This window comes from Manis javanica, chromosome 5 (assembly GCF_040802235.1).
Source record: "Manis javanica isolate MJ-LG chromosome 5, MJ_LKY, whole genome shotgun sequence".
Lineage (NCBI taxonomy): Eukaryota > Metazoa > Chordata > Mammalia > Pholidota > Manidae > Manis > Manis javanica.
The window spans coordinates 74,816,097-74,842,675 of NC_133160.1; the positions used below are offsets into that span (position 1 = coordinate 74,816,097).

General features: G+C 34.9%; 1 long non-coding RNA gene across 1 annotated transcript; it reads left to right on the top strand.

Moving 5' to 3' along the window:
* The first annotated feature begins 1,007 nt into the window (after window positions 1-1,007).
* Window positions 1,008-26,193, top strand: LOC140849792 (uncharacterized). The gene is made up of 3 exons (XR_012131982.1): window positions 1,008-1,192; window positions 3,459-3,528; window positions 26,133-26,193. It is a non-coding gene; the product is annotated as an uncharacterized lncRNA (long non-coding RNA).
* Window positions 26,194-26,579: the final 386 nt, after the last annotated feature.

Sequence of the window (26,579 nt, forward strand, 5' to 3'; positions counted from 1 at the left end):
ACCTTCAGTTTATCCACATTGGGATAAAAGGTTTTTTTCCCCCAGCTTTGTTCTCCTGGCGATAGTTTGAGTACTAGAATTTCATCTGTATACAACAGTCTGCAGACCTGTAATACTCCTTCATTTCTGCCTCTGCCCAGAGCACTGGGCAGAACTCTTTTTATAATGATACAGTCAATAATAGCTTATTGTCTATGGGTGTGGAAGCAGTAGCCTAGCAGCAGGTCAGTTACATCATCAAGTAGTTCAGGTTCAGGTGTGGATCCTGACCATAGGCACTTCAATTTTCCCCACACACTGCCATTCTTTCATTACCTTATTAAAATGTATATTCATATTCTAATTGATTTCCCTTTTGTTGGCCTATAAAAAATAAATTCATTATTCTAAGATATGTTGTGATGGTTGTTTGATACTGATCATTTATTAAAACATAACAATATTAATAACAATAACAATAGTAATATTAGAAGGTTATTATCAATTAGGAGATATAATTAATAATAATGATATAATAATATACAATGGCTAAATAAATACAAAAACAGTGAAGAAACAGAAGTTTTCTATAAAAACTCATAGGACTATAAAGTGACACTTGGAAATGAAGAAATAAAAAAATATATATATTTAGAAGTATCTTATTTATTTTAGTTTTAATTATTATTTTTTATTAAAATTTTTTATTAAGGTATTACTGATACATACTCTTATGAAGGTTTCACATGAAAAACAATGTGGTTACTACATTCACCCATATTATCCAATCCCCCTCCCCTATTTTTAAAAAGAGACTAGCTTTATGAGCATTTGAATTTAGAGGAAAGAAAATAAGCCAGTTACTATAACAAGAATCATAAATGCGTGTTAAAGAAGAGAAGAGCATGTAGAATCGATCAGAGTTAATACTGGCTAATACGTTGTCTTTTGATTGGTCTCTCCATTATTGGCCTATCAAAGTTAATTTCATGTGTGTTTCAACTTACCACAGGTTATTGGTATGTCTTCTCATCCACAGTAGAGTTCAAAATGAGCACAGCTTTCCCGCAGAGCAAGTGCTATGAGCAATTCAACAGATAATCTGCTTCAAGATCTTTCTACTACCACGTGTGTGTTGCTCAACATGAGGCCAAGACTGTGGACAATTTGCACTGAGCAAAGACAGCAGTGAAATTTAAAATATTACCATGTGGTATGAATATAAGTAAATTTTCACTGTGGTTGCATCTGGTTCTCTTCTGCATGATATGTCTCTTTCAAGCTCAGAAGAAAGGGGTCATTTTCTTTTCCTCTCCTTTAAATCCTTTCCCCTCATTATATTTTCCAAATGCCCAATTGATAATTTTAGATAAACCTGCTAACTTGGGGCTCAGAAGTCTAGAACATGTCACACAGCATGGACAATTAATGAATATTTTAGTGTATGTAAAACAGAGCAGTAAAACTTGGCAAGTAATTCCAATTTTGAAAGTTGCTTAATTTAAATATTTGTTTTGAATTTTCTGTGAAATTCAGAGGATTGGGACACTCCAGCACCTGACAATATCTGCAAACTCTAATTTTACATTTTCACAATCAATCTACTTATAATGTATTATATGATTATGTGCTTTTGACAGATAATGTTGATTAAATTGTGGCATGAACATTGACATCTGAGGCCTACACATTTGAGCAAATAATGAAAAGTTGAATCAGTTATTTGACAAATGTCAAATTATTTTTGCCATATGGATATTTTAAAATATTTCTTACTTTTTGGTTGTATCGAACACTTTATATTTTGCCATGAATAGTTGATTTTGGTCTCATTTTGCATGTGAGTTAATTGAATTAGATGCAGTGGACTCAAGCATTTCTTATGGTCATTGCAAAGCCAGTCTAATTAAATTTTATATCCCTCATTATTAGCATTCGTGACCACTTCTCAGTTTCCTGTTAGAAAATTAAGTAGGAATATTTGATACTAATATTATGAAAATTGACTTTCTGAAGTCTTCTCATCCTAGGAAATATAGCATTTATATTATTATTTTTGTTATTATTTAATGTCCATTGTTAGAATTAAAATTTACCTTTGCATTTCCTATTGAGTGCCAGGAAGTGAATAATACTTTCATTGTTTTCTATTGAAGGTGATCATTAAATTAATCTCTTAGCATTTTGTTCTTATAATGAATTTCAAAAGATTGACTGTCATGTCACTTTGAAAACATGCTTTAGTGAGAAATACAGAATATGTCAGAAAACTATTTGCTAAGAGAATGTATATATGTGAGTGTATGTATCTTTTTCTATGTCCACATATACAATGTACATATTTACACACAATTTCAAAGGGGAAATAATATTATCTTTCATAGAAAACTGTAACATATGTGATCATAAATAATAATTAACCAGAAAGGCATTTTAAACTTAAGGTATCAATTTGATTTCTTCTGTGACAAAATAACTTTAGGAATATTTTGGTATAAAACTGAGTTATGGTTGCTGAGGAGTTGGTGGGTAGGCAGTCAGTTCTATATAATTTATTAGATAGTTTTGAAATTATGAGACAAAAATTGCATTCTACTTCAAGACAAAATTTTAAAAGGTATGAGATTTTTGTAATTTCCCTATGCAAACAGCCACTCACTAATGGCCCCACCCCTTTTGGTATATGATTTAAAAGGTATTACTTTCCTTTCTTAATTTCTTTTCTCTGGGCAATTGACCCAGGCCTCATATTACCTGGAACTAACCCTTCCTAGTTTAGGAGAGAGATATAATCTCCTTAGGCAATGATCCAGTAAATGAGAATTCAGTATCAATTCACCACTTCTAGCTCATTTACTGGACACTAAGACAGCCACTTACTCATCACCAAAACTTATGACCATATTCAGTTTTCTTCTCATTGCATTTCAATATACAACAATGACTAGGGACAGCATGAGTCAACATTCATGGAAACTTACTATGTGTAAGCACAGTGTTATCAGCTTTACATACTCTGCTTCTAAAGACTCTTTCAAAAGCAACTTTAACTTAGGCAAAAATGAAGGGAATGTATTGGCTTATTAAACAGCAAAGTCCATATATCATTTAGGCACAACTGGATTCAGGACCTGTGAGTAAAACTGCAATATTTCCAGCATCTCTTGCCTGATCTTAGTGCATCTCCATATCAATAGGTGATTCCAAGGGGAAGAAAGGACATATCTGGCCCAGAGAGGTTGGGTGGGGTCCCTTTTTGCAGCCAAGTCATGAGAGACACAGGCAGGCAGAAGTGGATGACTGCTTGTAAGCAATAAATGGGTTTCTTCTACTTTATTTCTCACTTCAACTGATTTTGGCTTCAAAGGTAATTTTCCCTGGGCTGGGTAAATATTTCCCCCCCAGAGTTATAGGACCTCAAGCAATGATATTGGTACCACCTTTTAATTTTCATTCTTTGTTTTGATTTCATTCTGTAGGATGTCTCCTTTTACATGGCTGGGAAAATGGATGCTACAGCAAAGATTCAGGTCATCTCAGTGGCTACAAGTAAGTAAATATAATTATACATATAAAGTAAATATGTGTATAATATAACTTATTATATATCTAATTCTTTTGGTACTCATAATAACCATGTGAGGCAGATACTATTTTTTAAATCTCAATTTTAGATGTAAGGAAATTGGAACACAGAGAAATTTAAATAACTTCCTTAAGGTCACACAGCTCCATAGTCTCATGGCCCAGGTTCTCAACCCAAGGAGTCTTACATTAGAATAAATGCTCTTTACCACTCCACTCCTCTCTATGTGATCAGTGTCTAAATAGAAGCACAGAGAAGGCCTGTGATTGCTCAACATTATTTATGTCCCTTCTCGTGAATTGATCACTATGTGCCTTGGGATGGAACAGTAATTCACCAGCAAAGACAAATGCTGGACACAGAAAGACAAGAGGTACTGTGATGTAATTGATCAAGTTTTAAATCCTCTTTGTCCAGTGGCCTCTCTTCTGTCATGTGCTTACGACTTGGGTTAGTGGGAGAGTGGCGGACTGGCTTCTGGGCCGACACTCTGACCATATCTATCTGATGAATAAAAGATAATTTCTTCAAAGAAAAATACATTTCTTTTGACAAAAAAGAAGCCCCTAAATCCTGTATGGCAAAAATAATGTGTTTTTTTCATCTGCTCAATACCCACATACCTGTGATTTTTAAATAAACCCACAACTTCTGTGGTACTCCTCCCCTCAAAAAATTCTCTTCACCTAGAGTATGGATTTGGTGACATATTCAGTGACTAAAATGTATTAAAAGTGAAGGTATATATGACTTGGATGAAATCAAAATGAGCATTAGCTTCCTCTCTTACTCTTGAATCACTTGCTCTAAGGGAAACCAGTTGTCATGTTAGGAGTACACTCAGTCTCATGGAGACATCCATGTGGCAAGGAACTGGGCCCCCTGCCAACTCCTAATACGACCTGATAGTCAATTATTTTCAAAGAGATTAAAACAAGAAAACCTTTGTTTTGGATTCACTGACATGTTTATTATTTCTAGTACTCTCAACTCCTATGTACACCTCTAAAGTTTCACCTGGTTTTTATTTTTCTTCTGCTCAAGGTACTTCCTTTAACGTTACTTATGTTCCAGTTCTAATAAAGATGAACTCTAAGTTTTTGTTTATCTGAAAATTTATTTCTTTTGCTTTCATTATTGAATATATTTTCACTAGGTAAGACGTTCTAGGTTAACAGATCTTTTCCTTTCATTGCTTCAAAGATGCCCTCTCATTGTCTTCAGGCTTGTGTAGTTTCTGACAGTAAGGCTGTTGTATTCATCTGTGTTCTTTCATACCTAATGTGTCCATTTTTATACATCTTTGGCAATTTGATTACAATGTGCATTGGTATTTTGCATTGTTCTTCTGATTGGTGTTTGTTGAGCTTATTAGATCTGTGGATTCATGTTTTTAAGCAAATTTGGAAAATTCTCAGCTGTTAAGTCTTAATATATATATATATGAATATAAATACATATATATATATATACACACACACACACACATATATATTTAGTTCCTCCCACTCATTTCTGAAATTCCAGTAAAATTAGTCCAGTAAATCAGTAATTATTTTCACACATGTTCTATTTACTTAAAAAATATTTGTTTTTATTTTAGTGCTTTAATTTAGATATTTCAAATTGTTATATCTTGAAGTTAAAAGATATTTTTGTCTGCACTGTCTAATCTGCTACTAATCCCATTTTATTTATTGTGTTGTACTTCTATCTCTAGAAGTACTATTTTGGCTCTTTTTTATATCTCTCATATACTACTTCATTATGCTTATGTTTTCCTCTACTTTCTTGATCATAAGGAGAATATTTATATTAGATATTTGACATACCTATCTTTAATTTAGTTATCTATATATTTGTATATATTTATGGCTCTGTTTCTATTGGTTAATTTTATCCACTGGTTGTGGACCTTTTTTTCTTGTTTATTTGCATGTTTGGTAATTTTTTATTGTTACTGAACATTGTAAACTTTATGTTACTCTTTGCTGGATTTTGTTAGCATTGGCCAAAGAATAAACATATATTTTTAAATATTTAAATATTTAAATATTTATATTCTAAATATTCTAAATATTTATATTCTAAATATTCCAAAAAAAGTACGGGGAATTGATTTTTCTAAATATTTAGAAAAACACACACACATATTTATTTGTATATTTATATATCAGAAAAGAAAGTCCAGATAGTTAGAGCTATACTATATATATGGTCAGTTGATTTGTAACAAAGGCAATAAGGCTATTCATGGAGAAATGATAGTCTTTGCAAATTGTGCTGGAACAATAAGATATCCTTGTGGAAATAGTGAGCATCAATCTTACTTCACAGTACCATACAATAATTAACTCAAACTCGGTCACATGCCTAACTATAAGAGGTAAAACTCCAAAACTTTTAGAAGAAAACATGCAAGAATATCTGTGTGACCTTGGGATAGGTGAAAATTTCCTAGCTAGAATACAAAAAAAAATCCATAAAAGAAAATAAATTAATAAACTAGACTTCACCAAAACTAAAATATTTTTCTTTTTGAAAGGCATCATTTAAAAAATAAAAAAGCAAGCCACAGACTGGGAAAAGGTATTTATAACACATGTAATAGATAAAGACCTTTTATCCACAATGTGTAAAGAATGTTTACAACTCAATAATAAGGTTATAAAATTCCCTCAATATAGACAAAGGATTTGTGTAGATACTTCATAACAGAAGATTAATAAATGGCCAAGGTACTCAAATCAGAAATCATCATGGATATTCAAAGTCAACTATGATTAGATACATATATGAAATTATTGTATGCTATTGATGGGGTTGTAAATGACACACTACTTTGACAAACAGTTTGGCGATTTCTAATAAGATTGAACATATACATACCATATGACTCACTCTTTCTACCAGAGGCATTTACCCAAATGAAATGAAAATATATGTCTTTACAAAGATTTGTGTACTAGTACTCATGGTAGCTTTATTTATAATAGCCCAAACTGGGAACAATTTAAATGATCATCAGCTGGTGACTATATAAAGTTATGATATATCTAAAATACTCAGCCATAAAATGGAACCAACTATTGGTATATACAACAACATGGAAGGATCTTAAAATCATGCTGAGTGAAAGACCCCAGGTAAAAAAGGTTTATACTATATATTTTACATGAAATCCTAAAAAATGGAAATTGATCTAAAGTTACAAAGTAGATTGATAATTGTCTGTGGATAGATGGTGGCATGAGATGGACAGAAAGAGGTACAAAGAAACTTTGAGGGAAAATTTCTGTATCTTGAATTTGGTGGTAATTTTAAAAGAATATACCTATCACACTCAAAGGTTAATATTTAAATGTGTACAATTTATTATATATAAATTATACATCAGTGTATTTGTTAAAAAACAGATACATTGTATAAGAAATCACCAAAGTTACAAACAACAGACAATTGAGAATAATAATGGTGAGAAAAAATAACAAACAATAAAGAGAACAAGAAAATGACTTTGTTTTGATCAGCCATCAAAAAAGAAAAAAATGACACAACATTTTGTAAATGGAAAACATTCTGCTTAATACATAATACAGATTTGTAGAATTTATAGAGGACTTTTCTATTGTCAATAATTTATAGGCATCTTTTTCTTCTGCATCAGCTTGGATATTAATTTCCTTTTTTTGACAAAATACTAAAACAATTTGAGAAATTTCTAACTTACCATTCAAGGCACTGACACGGTAATGGGTTATTGAAGTTAGTTCATATAGATGGTTATACTCTCTTGGCCTAGTGTAATCATTCTCTAGTTCATATGGAAAGAAATAAATTTGTAACATAGATAAGACCATGAATCCAGCAGAAAACACAGTGTATACAGTTCATAAATTTGTGCACACATGAAACAGTATTATAGTTATAAAATATGTATAGTGGGGCCACCTTTTCTCAGATCATGGCATATTTACAAATTGTAATTTCCTCTAGAGATGTAGTGTGACTAAATTACTGTCTGCTGTTGCTCCAGTGCCTAGAGGGAAAAAATGCAATTCACCTTGGTTTAGATTGTACTAGTGAAATATGTAAACTTCATTCTTTTCCTGTGAATTTCATTCACTGTGCACATCAAAGCAGATACGGGGAATTGATTTTTCACCAGTAGAGAAGCCATAATCTACAAACTTGGAAATGTTATTAAACATAGACTAATATTTTAGGAAAATCTTTGCAGTGAGGGCACATTATCCATACACTAGCAAATAAGATTTTAGACAAAAGTTCCTGTAAATTGACAGGTATTAAAATTGCTACAACAGGAAATCATAAATTATAATTACAGCTCTATTATCTTTTCTATTGAGGCCCATGGTAGCTTGCAAATTTAGGCATTTAATTAATTGCACATGAGGCATAGATTAGACATGTATGGAATGTGAGTGTTCATGGAGAAAAAACATACTAGGCTTGTGAGAGAACTTCCATATGCCTCCCTACAAAGCAGTGATTCACCGAATTTCACAAAGGAACTCAGAAGGGTTTTTATTCAAATTCCCCACCCTTCTCCCACTTCCTGCATTTCTGGAATATCTTCTACAACATGACAGATATATTAATTCATCATCTGAATTAACAGTTCAATGTTGGAGAGCTAATGCAGCTAACATTTATTGAGTGCCTTCTGTGTACCAGACAATAATAGATTTTTATATTCATTAGCACTGATAGAGCTCTTACAGCCAAGTACTTTACAACATAGTAATTCACTGACTCCTCCAAACACCCAGTGATACAGGCGGTATTATTAGCCTCATTTCATAAATGATGAAACAGAAAGTAAATGGTAGGGTAGGAATTTAAATTGAAGTAACCTGTGCCTGCTGTCTCCATTTATCATACTGTCTCATGTTATGTGCTTTTATATGTATTGTCTTTTAATTCACACAATAATATCATGCTCACTAGAGACAACTGTAGTTAATGTATAGAATATAAGACTTAGAATACTAATACCAATATTTGAGACATGGTCTTCCACTTGATGTGTTATCTTGAACAGATTACTTAATCCCTCTTAGCTTGGTTTCCTTATTTATAATATGGGAACAATTGCTGCTTTACCTCTCTTTTAGGGAAGTTGTGGGTAGAGGTTAACAGAAACATTTGTTAAAACACATTGAAAATTTAAGATCTATGCTAATTTAATGTAGCCTTGTTTTCTCTTACAAGGTAGCCCATGCAAATAACTCTAATAGTTCAAATACTTTTATGAACAGAAATTTTCCCCCAAAGGGCCACATTGAAACTCCATTAGTTCTTTTTAATTATTAAGAGCTCTGGAACCATCAGTTTTACATTGAGGCCTTCATCCTCTTCTTTATACTCTCTAGTTTGAGAAAGATGTCCAATACTAAGTACAGTATTCCACATACAGCATGATCAGTGAAAGGGTATCTTGCTGCGACCTTCCTTACCCAGAATGTCTCAGGAGACACGGGCCCATGCAAGAGACTTTATTATCTGAAGGAGAGAGTGACTGCCCCCAGATGGGGGTGGGGAGAGAGAGAGAGAGAGAGAGAGAGAGAGAGAGAGAGAGAGAGAGAGAGAGAGAGAGAGAGAGGGAGAGAGAGAGGGCGAGGGCAGGGAGAGCAGGGGGACAGAGAGACAGAGACAAAGAGAGAGAGGAGCAGAGAGACAGACAGAGAGAGGCAGAGAGAGAGAGAGAGGGCAGCAGTGTGGTGCCTTTTATTGTTGCGGATCCGCTCAGCCTGTTGCTTTGAGGGAGGGTCAGGATGTTTAGAGATAAGGTGGGGTAAACCCAGTCAAGCCCCAGGGAAGCCCAGGCATAATTCTCACCGGCTTCTGTGCTTGGGACAATGGGGCAAATGGAGGATAAATTACTATTTTCTTACATTCCTCCCTTTTCTGTTTTATAAGTGGTAGAGGATTTGGGAAGGGGTAAAGGTCAGTCTTCAGTAACTGCTTCTTGCTGATTAGGGGCAATGAAGTACATTTTTGTATTGATGGGGGGCAGTCCTCAGATGAGCCCTTGGTCTGCAGTGGTGATGGCATTTTCCAGGTTCAATAAGGATCATCGTCTTTGGAGAGGGGTTGGTAATCCTATAATATAAGCTGGTTAAAGGTTTGGTTAGAAATTTTTTGCATTTGGGCTGATTGCTATGTTTACCTAGGGTGGCTGAATTAATAGCATTTTTTGGGACATATGTGTAGGCAGCAAAGCAACCTGTAGGGCAAAGGGAACCTTTGATGGTGCAATCTTTTGGACAGTCTGAAAGAGAAGAAAGGGCTGGCATTGGGAAGATAGGTCTGGTGAGAGAATAAGTGTTGAGAACAGGGTTAATAATCCTGAGGCATGATGCGTGGCGGTTGTAAGGGAGGTCTTAGGACTCTGTGCTGGCAGAAACTTCTTCAGTGATGAGTGGAAGCGGAGACGAGCAGCGCAAAATGAGGAGAGTAAGAGGTTCCGTCAGGGTGAAGTAGGAACCTGTGGGAGATTTGGTGGGAGGGGAATAAGCTGAGACAAAAGGCTTAAGGTGGGAGTTGTGTATCTAATGGAGAAGACCCTGGAGTTTAACTGCAGTTGGTGTGGAAAGGACACTGTGTATGGTCTTTGCCATTCGGGAGTTAGGGATGGTGTTGCTTGGTGTTTGGAATGGGCATGGTTTGGAGAAGTTTTTTGCTGTCTATGGTAATGGCCTTGTAGCTTGGGGAGAGATGAACTCTCAGGTATGTGACCTGAATGGCAGACAGCTGAACTTTGGAGGGTGAAACTCGATAGCTGTGTTCTGAGAGAAAGTTTAGAAGGAGAATAGTATCCTGTTGAGAGGTTTGTAGGGAGGAACTGCACAGGAGGAGATCATCTACATATTGCAGGAGGGTGGAACTCGAGTGAGTAAGGGATTTGAGGTCTTGTGTTAGAGCCTGTCCAAAAAGGTGGGGACTATCCCTAAAGCCTTGGGGAAGGACTTGTTAAGTGTTCTCTGAATATTAAAAATTAACTTAACATAAGGAATTTCCTGCCTTGATTTTTCGCTGGGATACTGGCATCTTGGTCTGGGAGCATATCAAAAGGCTGCCTGCTCAGCTCCCAAGGTGGGCTGAGGTATTGTCTATTTGCTGCCTTTTACTGTGCCATCGACAGCTGGGTCTGCATGCTAAGTTAGTTGCTCAGTTTGCAAAATTACATCCTCAGATCTGAAGGAGGAAAGACAGCACATAGGCCTGGGCCTTTTAGTATGCTAAAGTGAATCTTATACATGATTACAAATGATTAACATAATAAAACATGTGCTACTCTTCTTTATCTGGGGAACATTAACTGATCTCACTGAAGAATGATTCTAGAGCTTAATGTTCAACATAGTTTTAGTAGGGGGGGCGGGTTCCTAGCATGTAGTTTTACATTGCTCTGACTGCAAATATCCTGCCTTGCTTTCTCCAGAGGCTCTCACCTTATTCTGTCTAAGCCTATGATCCCTGTCTCATTCTCCTCTCTACAGATAGAGACTCTAGCTGCTGCTAGGGAAAAGGGGCGACGACCGCTCTGGCTGCTTCATGCTGAGAGAGGGGGTGCAGTAAAGGGTACAGCTAGGTCTCCATTGCTGGTCAGTTGAGAGGGCCTCGAAAGGTTGGCACTTCTGTTCTGGGTTTCATTTCTATTACCATTTGCAGTTTTGTGGCTTCTAGGCAAGATAGAACAAATTGTTATTAGGTTAAGTAGCAACATCTGGAGTTGGATTTTCCATACTGAAGGACAAACTTGACGAGATTAAGAATGCATGGCTGAATATGAGAACTAGAAATATGAAGACTCTAATTAAGAATCATAGCCAGGTATCATGGGGAAACTAGAATTCTGGATCGAGTTTGCATCTCAGTGACTACTATTAGAGTTTAGTATAGATAAGACTGCATTATTGAAACAATACTTTTCTCTAAAATCACCCTCATTTTTATTAGAAGTATCCAGATTAAGAAAATAATTAACAGTTGGCTTGATTATTTGCGTAAGTGCAGCAAGAAGAGTAACTGATTACATGGGATCTTTTAAATGTGCTTTGCTGGAACTTTTTGCAAGGAATTTCAGATTGAACTTTTAAATGCTTCTTGAGGCCAGAAAGCCAAGCCAGACTTGCCATCAGTTTGTGCCTGCAGTACCTGTAGATTTGGGTGAATTCCTCTCTTCCTGAGGTTCCTGCACCTGCCAGGAAATGACCTTTCTTACTCAGCTGGTAAGGCTGCTAGGAACTCTGTAAGCAAGGTACCAGGCCAGTTCTTCTAAGGGGCTTTGTTGGCTTTATAAAGTCAATCTTAGTTCCTTAAAGCTGTCTGTTCATCTCTTGAGTTTACACACGTGTCTCTCAGGTATGACATTCTAGTCAAAGCCTTGGTAATATAACCAGTGTTTTTAATAGGTCCTCTTACAAGGAAAGCAGATTCTTATTGAACTTATGCAAATAAACATACTGCCATGAAATATAAAAATAGTCACTGAGAGTTTTTAAATTCTGGAGGGATCAGGTAGAGAGAAAGATAAAGTTTTAATTCTGCTTATAAAGGCAGTCATTTACTAAACTGTTGTCAGCATAAGAGAAAAAGCTTAAAACACTTTCAACATTTGAAACAAAAAGCCACCAAATTATCTTCTTTAGTTTACTTAATCCTATGTAACTAATACCTGTTCTGCTGAAATCTAGTTTTTTACTAGTTTAGGAGTAATAAAACAGTGAGTGTAGATGACAAAAGACTTACAAATGACAATGGTTAAAGATCTGATGGGAGCTTACTATAAGACAGTTGTCATAGGAAATTTAGGTCTATTTGTGTAACACAAAACATTCAGTAACAAAGTTTAGCATCATTCTCTGTGACAGTGCCTTCTAGGTAATTAAGCAGGTAAATAAGCTAAATTAGCCAAATATTTTCCTCAATGAGAAAAAATTCCTCTGACATGTTCCAGGGGCCCTCTGGAAAATATCAGAGTGAACTAGAGGTAAAAAGCACCTTTTTGAATTTGATTCTGGGACACTGTTAAAAGTTTTAAGGCACTTGCTTAAATAGTTATTCACATTAGACAAAACTACACTTCACTTTAAGCATTTTTCTTTGAAGGATTTAACAGATACTATCAACTTAAATGACTTTAGGTAAACTTAGGCAGCTGATAACCATAAGGACATGTCTATTCAGTTCAACTTAAATTAGCATTAATGCTTAATATCTTCTATTAGAATTTTCTGGAAGTTTTAGAATGCCCAATTTTCACAAATGCTTGTCTTTAAATAAATTTTTATTAATACCATCTGGAAGTAGAAAAATATTTTTCATTTACACACTTAGACACAAACATACAGATTGAGACATAATGATACAGTGAGAGGACAGACAGAGCTCCTGGCATGAGCCAGGAGGGGACAAGAGAGCCCATGGTGGTGCATTGTCTACGAGTTTTAAAGGCAGTTGAGGATATTTGGGAATGTGAAAAAAGCTTAGGGGTCTGGAGTTTAAGGCAAGTAGTAGGTGTTTAGGATTGCAGGGGAGACAGAGAGAGAGCTTGGTTCAGAGGTAGGAGAAAGCCTGGATATATGGGATCTCTTTCCATTTGCCCGTACGCTCACAGAAGTTGTATAAGTTGCAGAGAATTTTAGGATTTAAAGAGCCATTGGGGGGCCATTTAGACTGATTGTCCAAGGGATATTGTGGCCAGATCTCATTACAGTAGTAAACAGGTTTGAGGTCTGGAGTGAGGTGGAGGGGCTTCAGATTATTGAGTAAGCACCCTAGCAGTGAATCTGCGGGAATGGAGGGGCCAGATCCCATGGTGAGAATGATACCATTCAGAAGTCTCTGAGGTGTCCCTGAGTGATTGAGAAGGTCGCAGAGAAGACCAGGCACAGTTAGGGGGTCATCACCACCTCTAACTGTGGGGTTGAGGCAAAAATGCCGGGGAGGCTCAGTACCTGGTACCAGGAGTTTTCAAGTCGAGTAGAAACGTAGATAAAGGAAGACTGGGCCTCAGTGGATGAGGATTCTCACCATGGGGAGGCAGAGAAGGGTTGACTATGGGGATCAACCGTGACTCTGAAAGTCATGGTTGGGGGTGCCCCTGTCCCAGAGGATCCCTTGGGGGTGCCAGACACTCAACGGTCACTTCCCATGTTCCAAAGGGACATTTAAGTCAACCATGAAGGGGAGACTCGCCAAGTCTAAGGACGAGCAACCGGGGAAGTGGACGGTGAGCCCGTGGAGGAGGATAGGGCAGTGAGGGTTCCCAAAGCAGCTCAGGTTCCCGGAGGAAGAGCAAAGTCAATGGGAGAGCCTCATCCGAGTCATAGCACCAATGAAAGGGTATCTCGCCATGACCCTCCTTACCCAGAATGTCTCAGGAGACACGGGCCCATGTAAGAGACTTTATTATCTGAAGGAGAGAGTGGCTGCCCCCAGATGGGGGTGGGGAGAGAGAGAGAGAGAGACAGAGTGGGAGCAGCAGAGAGAGCAGCTGGACAGAGAGAGAGAGAGAGAGAGAGGGCAAGGGCAGGGAGAGCAGGGAGACAGAGAGACAGAGACAAAGAGAGAGAGGAGCAGACAGACAGACAGAGAGAGGCAGAGAGAGAGAGAGAGGGCAGCAGTGTGGTGCCTTTTATTGTTACGAATCTGCTCTGCCTGTTGGTTTGGGGGAGGGTCAGGATGTTTAGAGATAAGGTGGGGTAAACCCAGTCAAGCTCCAGGCAAGTCCAGGCATAATTCTCACTGGCTTCTGTGCTTGGGACCATGGAGCAAATGGAGGATAAATTATTATTTTCTTACAATCAGTACAGAGTCTTACTGATTTGTTCAGTTCTCATTTTGAATCATACCATATACATACATCAGTTGTGCTGAATAACATTTTAATTAATAAATAAAGCTCAAGTTATTAATGTTTTTGGCAGTTTCATCTCAGGGATAGTAGATTTTAAACTTCTTGCCAACTCGATAATTATGGTTTTTTTTTCCATATAAACTGTTGATGTTGATTAAGCCAGGCAGTTTTATTCCCCTCACAGATAATGGTTTGGGTAGTAGAACATTGTGATCTTGATGAAAATCTGTGCAGATTCTTAATTTTATTCTGCATACATTTTCCCTTTTTCTTTCTTTCCTTCCCCCCTGCCCTCTTTCTTTCTTTCTTTCCTTTTTTTTTGGCTATAGGCCCAAGTTTGAGCGAGCTTGGCAGTGTGATTGTAGAAACCTAAATATTCTTTGCATAAGCAAAATAGAATGGCTGCTTCTTAGTATCTAATATTTCTCTATCCTAATAGAGACAATGATACTTATATACAGCATCTTCTACTGCCTTCTATATAGTGAAACATGAAAAGCAGTAAAACATCCTAATTTTATAGCCTGTCCTCTGTGTATTCTTCCATGCATAATGCTTGAACTAGAGTCAAGGGAGTAAGAGAGGAGGTGCATTCCATTTCAAGGACAGCAATAAAATTCTCACTGACTTTTAAATGATTGCCTACAAATATTGTGCTTAGTGATAAACAATTTCACTTTCTTTTCCCTACTTCTGAAATTATAAACTTTGTTTTCACTTACGTTTTATTCTTTGCAGTCCTAGTGGGAATATATTCATTATACTATCATTTATCTGTTATGAGAAATATCTACAGATCGTACACTAAATTTTTTGGTACAGTTTATAAGAATCACAACCTAATGTATAGAATTACTAAACCAACTTGATTTTTCTGAGGTTTAAATAATTAACAATAATAACTGACTTCTTTTATGCCATTAAAACATGGCTTACATGACAAGAAACAGATAACTGAAGTGGAGACTAAGTGTACAATTTGGCTGCAAATGAGGAAAAAATCTCAGCTGAACTGTTAAGGCTTATTCTCTTGAGAAAGGTATTGATTCTCAAAAAAAGATACACTATTATAAAAACAATGAAAATTATGCACACAAACAGTTAACATTTTAAAAGTCATATCAGTTCAAAATAGTTACTCTACTATCATTTGGATGATAATATTTACTTCTCATATTAACTGAAATGTTCAGAAGGAAATGGAACTATCTGAAAACATATATATATATATAATATATATAATGTGTATGTATTATATATATATATATATAGGGTAGAAATTAAGTTCAAATATAAGTGTTTAATAATATAATTAAGAGGACTCTTTAAAAAAAACTATGATGTTCTGTTAAAAAAAGAAATTAACTTCACTGTATGTGGTAAGCACAATAATGGCTCCATTCCCCAGTCTTTGGAATTTGGGAATATGTTACCTTATACGGCAGAAAGCACTTTACAGATGTGATCAAATTCGGCATTTTGAGATGGGGAGTTTATCCTGCATTATCTGAGTGGACCCAATGTGGTCACAAAGTCCTTCTAAGGGGAAGAGGGAAGCAGGAAAGTGAGAGAGGGTGTGGAAGCAGAGGTTGGAGAGATGAGATTCCTGCCTTTGAAGATGAATGGGAGCCAGGAGCTAAAGAGGCTGGGAGAGTCATGAACAGATTCTACCCTAGAGCTTCCAGAAGGAGCCAGCCCAGTTAATACCTTGATGGCAGTACTGTAAGATTCATTTTGGACTTTTTGCCTTCAGAATTGTAAGAAAATAAATTTGTGTTGTGTTAAGCCACCAAGTTTGTAACAAGTTGTTAAAGCAACAATAGGAAACTAATATAATGTAATGTGTTTTAACTCTAGAATAAATTCATTAAATACTAAGACACTGTCAGTATTAGTTCTTCCAAAAGTCATCAATATAATAACTAAATATTTATTGAGAGCAAGTGCTTTTATGTTTGGGCATGAGCTATGAGTTTTAGGTCTCTTGGAAGCTAGAAACAGTTCAATTAAAATTCTTAATCACTAAATTAGATGTTAGCTTTTTAATATGACAATTTGTAACAACTTCAATAATGGTGATACAAATTAGCTTTTCAGATGAGCTAAGGATCTGTATGAACAATTCTATAGTCAGGAATTTGTAGACATAATACAACATCAGGAATTCTATATGTGTAAATTGTTTCTGCTTCAAAAATTACTTTTTTTTTGTTAAGCTATAGTCAAAGCTACAAGAAACCAGACATCATAGCACTTAGTAGAAATTTTAAATTAAGGGTCTAACTTGGTAAGATTTCACTGTAATTGCAAATATTTTACTTTATGCTATGTAGACTCATAATTTTTAAACATTTAAAAACTATTATGGTATTCCAGCACTGCCAAGAGGCTTATGAGATATTTAATAAACATCTTGAAACCCATTTATACTAGCATATTTCAATGAAACTATTTCCAGTAAAATGGAATGTGATAGAATTGATTGCACTGCTGAATGTAAATAGCATATTAGGTTCAAGTTAAACCTCCCATGAAAGATTAAAAACAAGCACCTTGTCAAACTTTGCTATTAGGGATCATATTTAAAAATGTGTTTGCATGATTTATTTTACAGGAAAGTTAATGTAAACATATTATAGGACTGTAAATGATATTTATGTAAACAGTAAAAAAAAAGCCCTTAACTAAAAGCCTGCTGGCTATTAGATATTCACTTGAAACATTTTCTTGTCAATAATTTTGACATATAAGATGCTGGTATTAATTTGACATCTTGTTCATTGATTTATTTTTTACCTTTTGCAAGAAAAGAAACCTGCTATATAAAACTGTAATTAGTTGACCGTGGCTATGCTTTTAAAGACAATAATGGTCTTATATATAATTACATATAGGATTTTTAGAACTAAATATATATGTAGAATTTTTAGAAGTAAAATTATTTAGTGACCTATTTGTTTTCAAAATAATTTTTTATTTATTTTGTTTATATGCCATGCTTGGATCTGAACAGCTAAGTAAATGGATTGCACCTAACTTGTATTACCTGATTTTTTTAAATTTATAAAGCTGGACCATGAAATTTTGAGATTTCATGTTAGATCAATGTCTATTTATCTCACAAGTTATTTTTAAATGTTTTTGGCAAATTGAAAAAAAACATTTAAACCAACATGGAATTTCACAGGTATGCATAGTGAAAAGAAAGTGTTGGATTCTTGCTATACATATGAATATTCATACCTCTACAATTTTAGCTTCATTGTGGGAGTGGGGCTGCCTTAAAAATCTTAGAAAAGATGATGTTGCTGCATCCAGCAATTGTTAGATACTGACACTTGGCTTCTTAGCACAGCACATATCAACAATGGGAAGGAATAGCAGTTGTTACATGAGAGATATTTCAATAACTATTGGTTCCATGGTTTTTCTTTGTTATATTCTCTTTGAAATTTCTAGGGAGCACAATATAAATGGTACTCTATGACAAAATGAGAGAAAGTGATAGAAGGGGAAATTTGGAATATTAATAATCTAACTGTATTAGAAACATTGAGTCAGAAGGTAACTAAAGGGATTCTATACGTCACATAAGAACTTCTCCCAATCATGATACTAACTGTATTTATAAAAAAGTCTTCCAAATTTCCTCAGAAATTCTTTTAAATTTTCCTTCAACAAATATTTATAAGGCAGGTACCATTTTAGGAACTAGAATACTGCAGTGAAGAATGCAGATGAGAAAACCTGCCCTTTAGGGGATTACCTCCTAAGAAGAGGGACAAATAACAACATAAGTAAGTAGAGTATTATGTTTAAATGTAATAGGTGATGCAGAAAAAAAATGATACCAGGCTCCTAACAGTACCTGGCTTTGATTGCCCAAGCCAATATTTTAGGTTTCTCATGAGTTGATAATTGAGAAACAGAGGCACAACCAACATCATTATCTAATATTATGAAAATAATTCTACAACTATGTATGAATTTAATAAAGCTCACAAATAACATTTATTTTTAAAGAGCAAAAACTTTCTAGAGTCAAAGAAACATACATCTCCATTAAGCTGTTTACACATGAAATTAACATTGTGTTTTCTAAAAACTAGAGAAAATCACTATCTTGCTTTGTAAATTTGCACCTTACTCATATCAAAAAATAATTTACTGAGAAATTTGTAGGCATGTATTTATTTATATACCATTTTATGTCAAACAGTAAACATGTCATGTAGTTATAAGAGCCTTCAGTAACCTACATATGGCCAGGTGCCATTGTCCCTGAATGAAAGATGCTTGCAAGCTAGGGGTCTGCACGGGCCATCTTGCATGGGCTATTGCATTACTACATGTTTTTTTTCTATTTTTTTTTTTGGTGCTCTGTGCTGTTTCATCTGCTCACTTATTCTGTTGATGAGGTTTCCCCATGGCAAGGGTTGCACTGTTCTCTGCTAGCTCAGCTCAGGGTCCCCTTGCTGGCCTTCAGTCATGACTATCCAGGGAAACAACGCATCGTTATCCTCAAAACTGAGTTGCAAGACAGAAAATGTTTTTTTCTCTCCTTATTAGTGATTACAATTCTTTCATACAACTTACAGCAAAAACAAAACCAAAACCAAACAAACAAAACCCCCCAAATTCAAAATCATACTAAAACAAGCCAGAACAACAAAACAGTAAAATATCTGATTAGGGAAATTCCCTTAGGAATAGGATTGTTATATATATATGTCCTCAAAGATTAGACATCATCTCATCGAAAGTTAACTGATTAAAGAGGTAAAGATCTATGGTAGGTGAGTGCAAACATATATACTATGTATGTTTTAGAGAAGAGAAAAAGGCTTTCTAGTCAGAAAATAATAAATTAGAAGAATTTCTCTCCCTGATCATCACTGACAGATTGATTGTCTCTCTAAAGTTATTAGGAATGTCACAGCTATTTAAAATGTTGTCAATCTGGTTCTTCTAAGATAAATTCTAAAATGTAAGCTAAATTTCAACCAAAATAAGCAGGCGACAAGAGGCAACAAAGGGCCAGGCAGTTTATTTGAGTGCAGTTCCCGGGTGATGTTCTCTGGTCTGGGTATTACAGGCCGGGGAAGTCACACCTCATCAGGGAGGTGGGGGCTTATAAGGGGTTAGGAGGGGGAGGAGTGGGCAAGCTATCCTAGGGGGTGTGGAGAGGCATGATTGGCTAAAGGTGACATATTAAACAACTAGAAACTTTTTTCTTTCCAAGAGGGAGGAGGCTGACATCCGGGTCTTAGTTGGCACACCAGAAGAATGGAATTAAGGAAGAGCTGTCCCCTTTCCATATAAGGCACAGACCTTGGGGTCTGGTCTGTTCTCCTTTTATGGTATCTCTCTGTTCTGTTTGCATGCCCTTGTTTTTCTTTTCTCCAGCCTAACAGTTCTTTTTTATCATTTGTTCTAGGAAATATCTGTGGGTATATAGAAATATCAATTTTAAGACATCTCTTTTATGTATCACCCTTTTACTTGAAATTCTCAGTATCAGTGTGTTTCATTTAAGTATATTAAATGTTTTCTTCTAGATTATTTTGTGGTACTTTTTCCCATAATTTTCTAAATTTCTTTAGTGACGTATTACTGTCATGAATTTTATGTCTATGGGTTTGAATATGCCAGAAGCAAATTATCTGTAATGCATGATTTTGTACTGTGGATTTAAGCTTTTGAAAGAATTGTTTCTTTATTCTTTTACTCTCTGTGATACCTCTCTCTTCAATTTCTGAAAAATTGGTTTAAAATAAATTGTATTCCTTTTCAAGAGTTGACAGATGGGGATTTTAAATGAGTATCACATATTCAATTTTTAAGAGAAAAGGCAAAAAATAAGGGGAAAATTTCACATAAGAATGAAAAATTATACATTTCAAACTTTAAGATGCAACATGTTTTATAATTTAAAACAGTTCTAGATAGCAATATGTATTAATAAGAAACATGCTTCTCTTCTGGCATTCTATTTCTAATCACTCAAATTTGGGAAATTAAATATTTATTTAAGTTCATAGTCAAAGTTTAACCTAACTATAAACACTTAGGCAACATCTAAAGTCTTATTACATTTTTGAATTATTTAATTAATAGTTACATACTTATGATTGATGTAGTTTTCTAATGCATGACTTTCTAGAAACACTGAAGTAGACCAATTTTTTTATGATATAAAGGTACTTTCTGCTAATAAATATCTTTGTTTCATGTGGCTCACTGTGTTATACTGTGAAGTAGTAGCAACTGAAGTTATGCATTTCTATAACATCTACTCTTCTACAATCTCCCATTAGCCATATTATTCTACTTGCAGGAATTTTTAATTTTTATATTGCTGAAAATTTTAGGTTTTGCTCAGATGACAAAAACATACAAATTTAAAAGCAGAGTAGTTTTCTTTAACTTAGATCAGATTTTCCTAGTTGAAACCATAAAAGAAAGAGGCTCTCAATTCACCACACACACAAATAAAGAATAGGCTTTGAGTTTGATGTCCTCCAGGTTTCTATCTACCACATCAGATGAAGTGACCTTTAAAGTTCCTGCCTGGTGTTTCTTAACACTCAAGAGTTCCTTTACCTATGGCAGGCATAATTTCCCACCTATACTATCCTATGGAGGTAAAGCAGCTGCTAATTTCTAATGATATCCTGAGCACCAGTTAGTTAGACTATTTTGCATACAAAGCTCTTCAATGCCTTAAAAACTTTGTTTTAAAGTATCTTTTTCTAGTTTTTACAATGGGAGTAATAGACTGCCATGGCTTATGTAATATGAACTGATGTATTTTTAACTATTACCCACGTTATTTAATTTTTTTCAACTTCTTTCTCACATTTGGGGTGTAAATTTTACCTCCTCCTATTTGGAAAAATAAATAATTGTATTTCTATTATCACAATGATTATAAGAAATAAAACTGAAGATAAAACTATAATAAACATGTTTTTGATTTTGAGGAAATGATTGAAGAAGAGAAAAAATCACTAACCATAAAATTACAATGAGAGTAGGTTGAATTTTAACTGTTTGGATTCAATTTAACAATATTCCTTCCAAATCTGCCGTTTTATCTCCTAGTACAAGAAACAGTCAAAAAGAACATAGAGAAATAGATGTAATTTCTGCTTCTCTTCTGACGAAGGAATACCTTTTGTTCAGAAAGAAAGCAGAAGAAGTAACCTTAGTTCACAGTGCCACAACTGGGATGGAATCAGACAGAACAGCCCCAATTGATTTAGTGGTTTTGCTGCAACAAGGTGCCCCTAAGGCGTGCACGTGCACTGCTAAATGGACTGCTGGGCGGCAGGGAAATCAACACCTTTAGGCCTAAACTGATTTTGGTTGTGATCATATAGAACTGGTTCATAATAAGAAAGGGCTATTCAGCTTCAGGGCATATTTTTAGATTGTTAATCACTGTGTTGTTTTCTTCTGCAGAACTGTCGTATTTATCATTTGGATAAGTCTCTTGCATTGATGAGTTTTTGATTTCTTGGGGGAAATGAATTGATTCAGAAAAATCCTAACCAGCATGCTACTGGCAGAAAATATATTTTAGTTATTTAAAGAACATTTATTGAGTTTCAACTTCCTGAGGCACAGCATTTTGCGGTGGGCAGATACAACATAATTTTAAAATATGCTTTTTGTTCTTTATGACCATATTAACATGCATTTCTGAAGTAATGTGCAAAATGTCAAAGCAACAAATGCAGAGCACGCAACATATTATTACAAATTAAAGATCTGGGAATAAAACAGTTATCTGTATGTTAGGTGATAAGTCATTTAGGAACACAAATGTTGAGACTTAAGCTTGCTTTTGAAGGAAGCATGTGAGTGTAACAGGGAGGAAGAGTTGGAGCTGGCCAATACACTGAAATATACTTCATACTCTGATATTTTTATTGGTGGGGACATTATCTTTCTGTTACTTCTTAAATAATGACATTTTATTATAATTGTAGACACTAAACAGATAAAGACCAACTATGTAACTTCTTATACACTATTAAAATTATAAACCCTAAAATCCAATCTATAATCCATTAACTTTTTTTCCTTTTAATCACCAGGATATTTATAGAAAAGAATTAAATGCTTTGTAATTATATCTTATACCATTAATTCTGTAAGTAATAGAAAATTTAAGTTACAAGATTATTTTTAACCACGTAATTTTTTAAAATATTTGGACTTTGAAAGAAGAAATGCTGAATGGGAAGTATGTTAGGACATAATGAACAAATTAGGAAACAATCAAGCAAAGTGTCCTTAACAAATTCTGGAGAAACATGCTTTATAATGTCTTATTAAAAGGTAATTGAAACATCATAGCTTACCCATTTGATGTCAAGAGTTTAACTCATTTCTCTTGGTAATAATAGAAAGACTCATTTTAGTGCACACCAGCATGCTGAGGCCAGCATCTCCACCAGGATAGGAGGTAACAATCTCTCCCCAACTTAACCTGATTGCACATTTTCCTAAATCAAAAAAAAAAATTAAAAAAAAAAAACTGACAAAGACTAAAGGAAATCTGTTTTAAGACGTGTTGGTTTATAGACCAAATTTTAAAATAATAGGAACTACCCATACTAATACTGCATTATTATTGCTATTACCTAAGTAATAATTTGTCTCTGCTGAACACACAATTGGTCACAATTGGTCACTGTATATCAGACATGCCATTGCCATTATTTTTTCACAGATAGGGTCTACTTTCACTGTATAAAACAAAGTAACAGAAAGATAATGTCCCCACCAATAAAAGAACTGGAGTAGAAAATATAACTTTAACACACCAGGAGCACTGTGCTTATGAAGGTAGACTAGTTAATGCAAGTATTAATTCTTACTATTTTTTGTAAACTTGTGTATCAAATGAAGTCCCTGAAGGCACTCTCTTCCTTTGAATAGAACTATATATTACTATTTCAGCTGTCTCCTAACTCTTGGAGAAACAGCATAACATTTTTTTCCCAGCTCCTTTATCCTCTGATACCCCAGATTCACCCTCTGTGCTGCCGTGACTCCCCAAGGTATTGTTAAGGACATGGCTGGGGAGAGGACAGTGCAGCAAGCCGAGGGAGGTCTTGAGACCAGGAGCGTGAAAGGGGTATTTTAACAAGCTCATTCGCTGTAAACTAAGCTCCTACATTCAACTTCAACAATTTCTGACAGTTCTGGCAATGAGGGAGTAGCTTGACATTTTCTTCTTGGGTACATAAGTGCCATCTATCATCCCAGTTATCTGGTGATTTCAAGAGGGCAAAGTAGAGGCTGAAAGAGCTCTGTGGAACACATCTCAGGTGAGAAAACCAAAGATTAAGCAGAAATGAGATTCTCCTGGAAAGTTTGGGAAAATAAGTGAACATATACTGAATAGGAGTTTATAGATGTGCCTCACAGAAATGAACAGCATTGGAATTTATAAAAATTAAAAGGAGTCAAATAAATTATTCAAGGGATTCCAGCATCTGATGGGAATCACAAAAGATGACTTGTAATTTAAGAATTAGTTCATATAACTTTGGATCATTTTGAGATTGAAATTTTAGACCTAGAGGGTAGAAGTCTATTCACTTTTCAAAGGAAATACATCCAAAAATGGATCCCATTTTTAGTCACATACTGATTATGGTGAATTGGACAAATTACTTGACCCCTTTGGGACCCAAATGTAACATCTATATACTGTGGGTAATTACGGTACTAGCCTCAATAATTACTTTGACATTATTTTTATAAAGGATTTAGAAAATGCCAGCTGCATAAGTGCCCTATACACATCAACTACCAGTTTTATTATAAACCCCAAAATATTTTGCATAGTAGTCATTGTTTAAGTAGTTTATATACATTTCATATTTGCAAATCAGTGATGGGCAGAAGCTCAGTGTGTTAATTTGATTTGCTTATGAACTTCATGGCTATTTGAACAGGCTTTTAGACCTAAAGTTTCAAAGTAGATAGATGTTAGAGACTCATAATTATATAGAGAAGTATGTGAAATGTGGGCTAGCAATAATTCCTCCAGTCCCTTTCTATCTATACGGCATTCAAAATATTTTCTGTCCTATTTTGGTTTTCAGCATGCAATGCATTTTGAGGAATTCAAGAAATATTACAAGGAGACAAAAATATATGCTAGGCCACAGGCACCCCTTTGTTCCATTATCTCAAAGATGAGGGAGCAAAAGAAGGGAAGAAGAAAGTCACAATTAGCCCTCAATCATGAATTTTATCATCTCAAAAAAGGCACAAAACGAAGTTAAAGTTTTCAAAAAAAATAAATAAAGCAACAATGCCTTGAGGAACTCTCTTTGCTTAGAAAACACTTATTTCCTAAGCATAGTTATTAACAAGTCAGACATTTATTAAGTCCTGCAAGAACAGAGGCTAAAAATCTGCCAGTCTTACATGGATGGGGTCATAAGCTAAAATGCCACAAATAAACAGTATCTGACTTCCGTTAACCAAAATAATGCCTGCATAACAGATTCACTCCAGCATAGATGGAACAGTAGAGAATGCAACAGATCCTTTGGGTGTCACTTGAGAGAGCAGCTGCACTATATTCTGGTTCTCTCTGAAGTTTGCTTTCAGGCAAGCACCAGATGGATTGCACATTAGATAAGATTTTGTCTGGAACATTTCCTGATGTCATTGTCTAGAGATTTCTTACAAGTTTTTACTACAGCAATCTTGAGCTGGAATTTCTGATAGAAACAGAGAAGGGATTTTAATAATTTCTGTAATTGATTGGTGGCAGCCTGCCTTTTTGTTTTTAAATTACCTCTTTCAATTACTTTATTTTGGGTGTCAAATATAGAATATTTAATTGGTTGGCATTGTATTTAGAATTTAAATATAAAAGAAACTCAAGTAATAGTATCAGTTACAACAGAATATTTATTGGTTGGAAAGTGATGGAGTCAAATGGCATTGATTTCTGGCATCATGTACTGTGACCCTCATCCATCTGTTCTGGACCTGATGCAGAAATCAATATAATCCTTTCCTGGGGAAACCCAAAGTGTTTTCTGAATTTAGACATAGGGCTAAATTCCAGATTGCTAAAATAAAACATAATCAAGGCCTTGCAGAAGCTTCATTTTCCAACATACGCTAAAAAGTTTGCCCTTAAAAAGAGCTCTTTTGGATAAAATTTTGTTATTCAGTTTAATTCATTCTTTACAATTCAATTATAGTATAGTATCATTGATTATATCTTTTGAGATTCCCAGCTGAGTTCAAGTAAAAGCACATTTGCAGACTGGTTTAAAATCTACCACTAGTACCATATGACTACTCTTAAAGTATAAATAAATATTTATGGGATAATATTTCATGATTCTTAGGGAAGTGTGTACGACCTCAACTTTTCGCAACAGGGGGCATTTGTATTGCTTTAAGAAATTGTCTAAAACCTTAGATTTTGATATTGTTTCAAATGTACTTAAAATTGCTGGTATTTTTTTCTTGGACTGAAGACAAAAACTGTTGACTTACTAGCATACAAAAATATTTCAAAAGTTGTATTGTGCTAAAATAATTTTATGTTTGCTATGCAAATGTCTGAGCATCTGAAATGTAGCTTGTGCTTCATCAGTTACAACAATGTTTTTTTTTAATATAATTCTAAAGGGACTGTGTTGGCCTGTATCAAAGAAAACTTGAAGTTTCACTGAAAACTGAAGAAAGAGGCACTTACTCCTTTGTATGGTGAGTTTGCAACAGATTTTACTTTCCTCTCTGACCTAAGTGGTTATTAGGAACATGATCTTTGTAAATGCTGGGGAGGACAATTCCCTCAGCACCTTTCTTGTTTATCTGTGCTTCAAGACATTTTATGGTCTGGTGCAGTTTTTAGTATTTATATCTGGGTTTCTAGAAAAGTCATTATGTGAAAGTATATAATTGAAGAAATAATGTTGGTGAAACAGCCAATTTCTTTGCAAATAGATTCACAATGAACTCTGTATTTATGATGGAAACATTATTTTGAAGAAAAAAATGGTGTTTTTGTCATAATTTATGTGACTAAATAGCCAGGCCCTGTCAAATCAATAATAATCGAAGAAAAATGCAGAA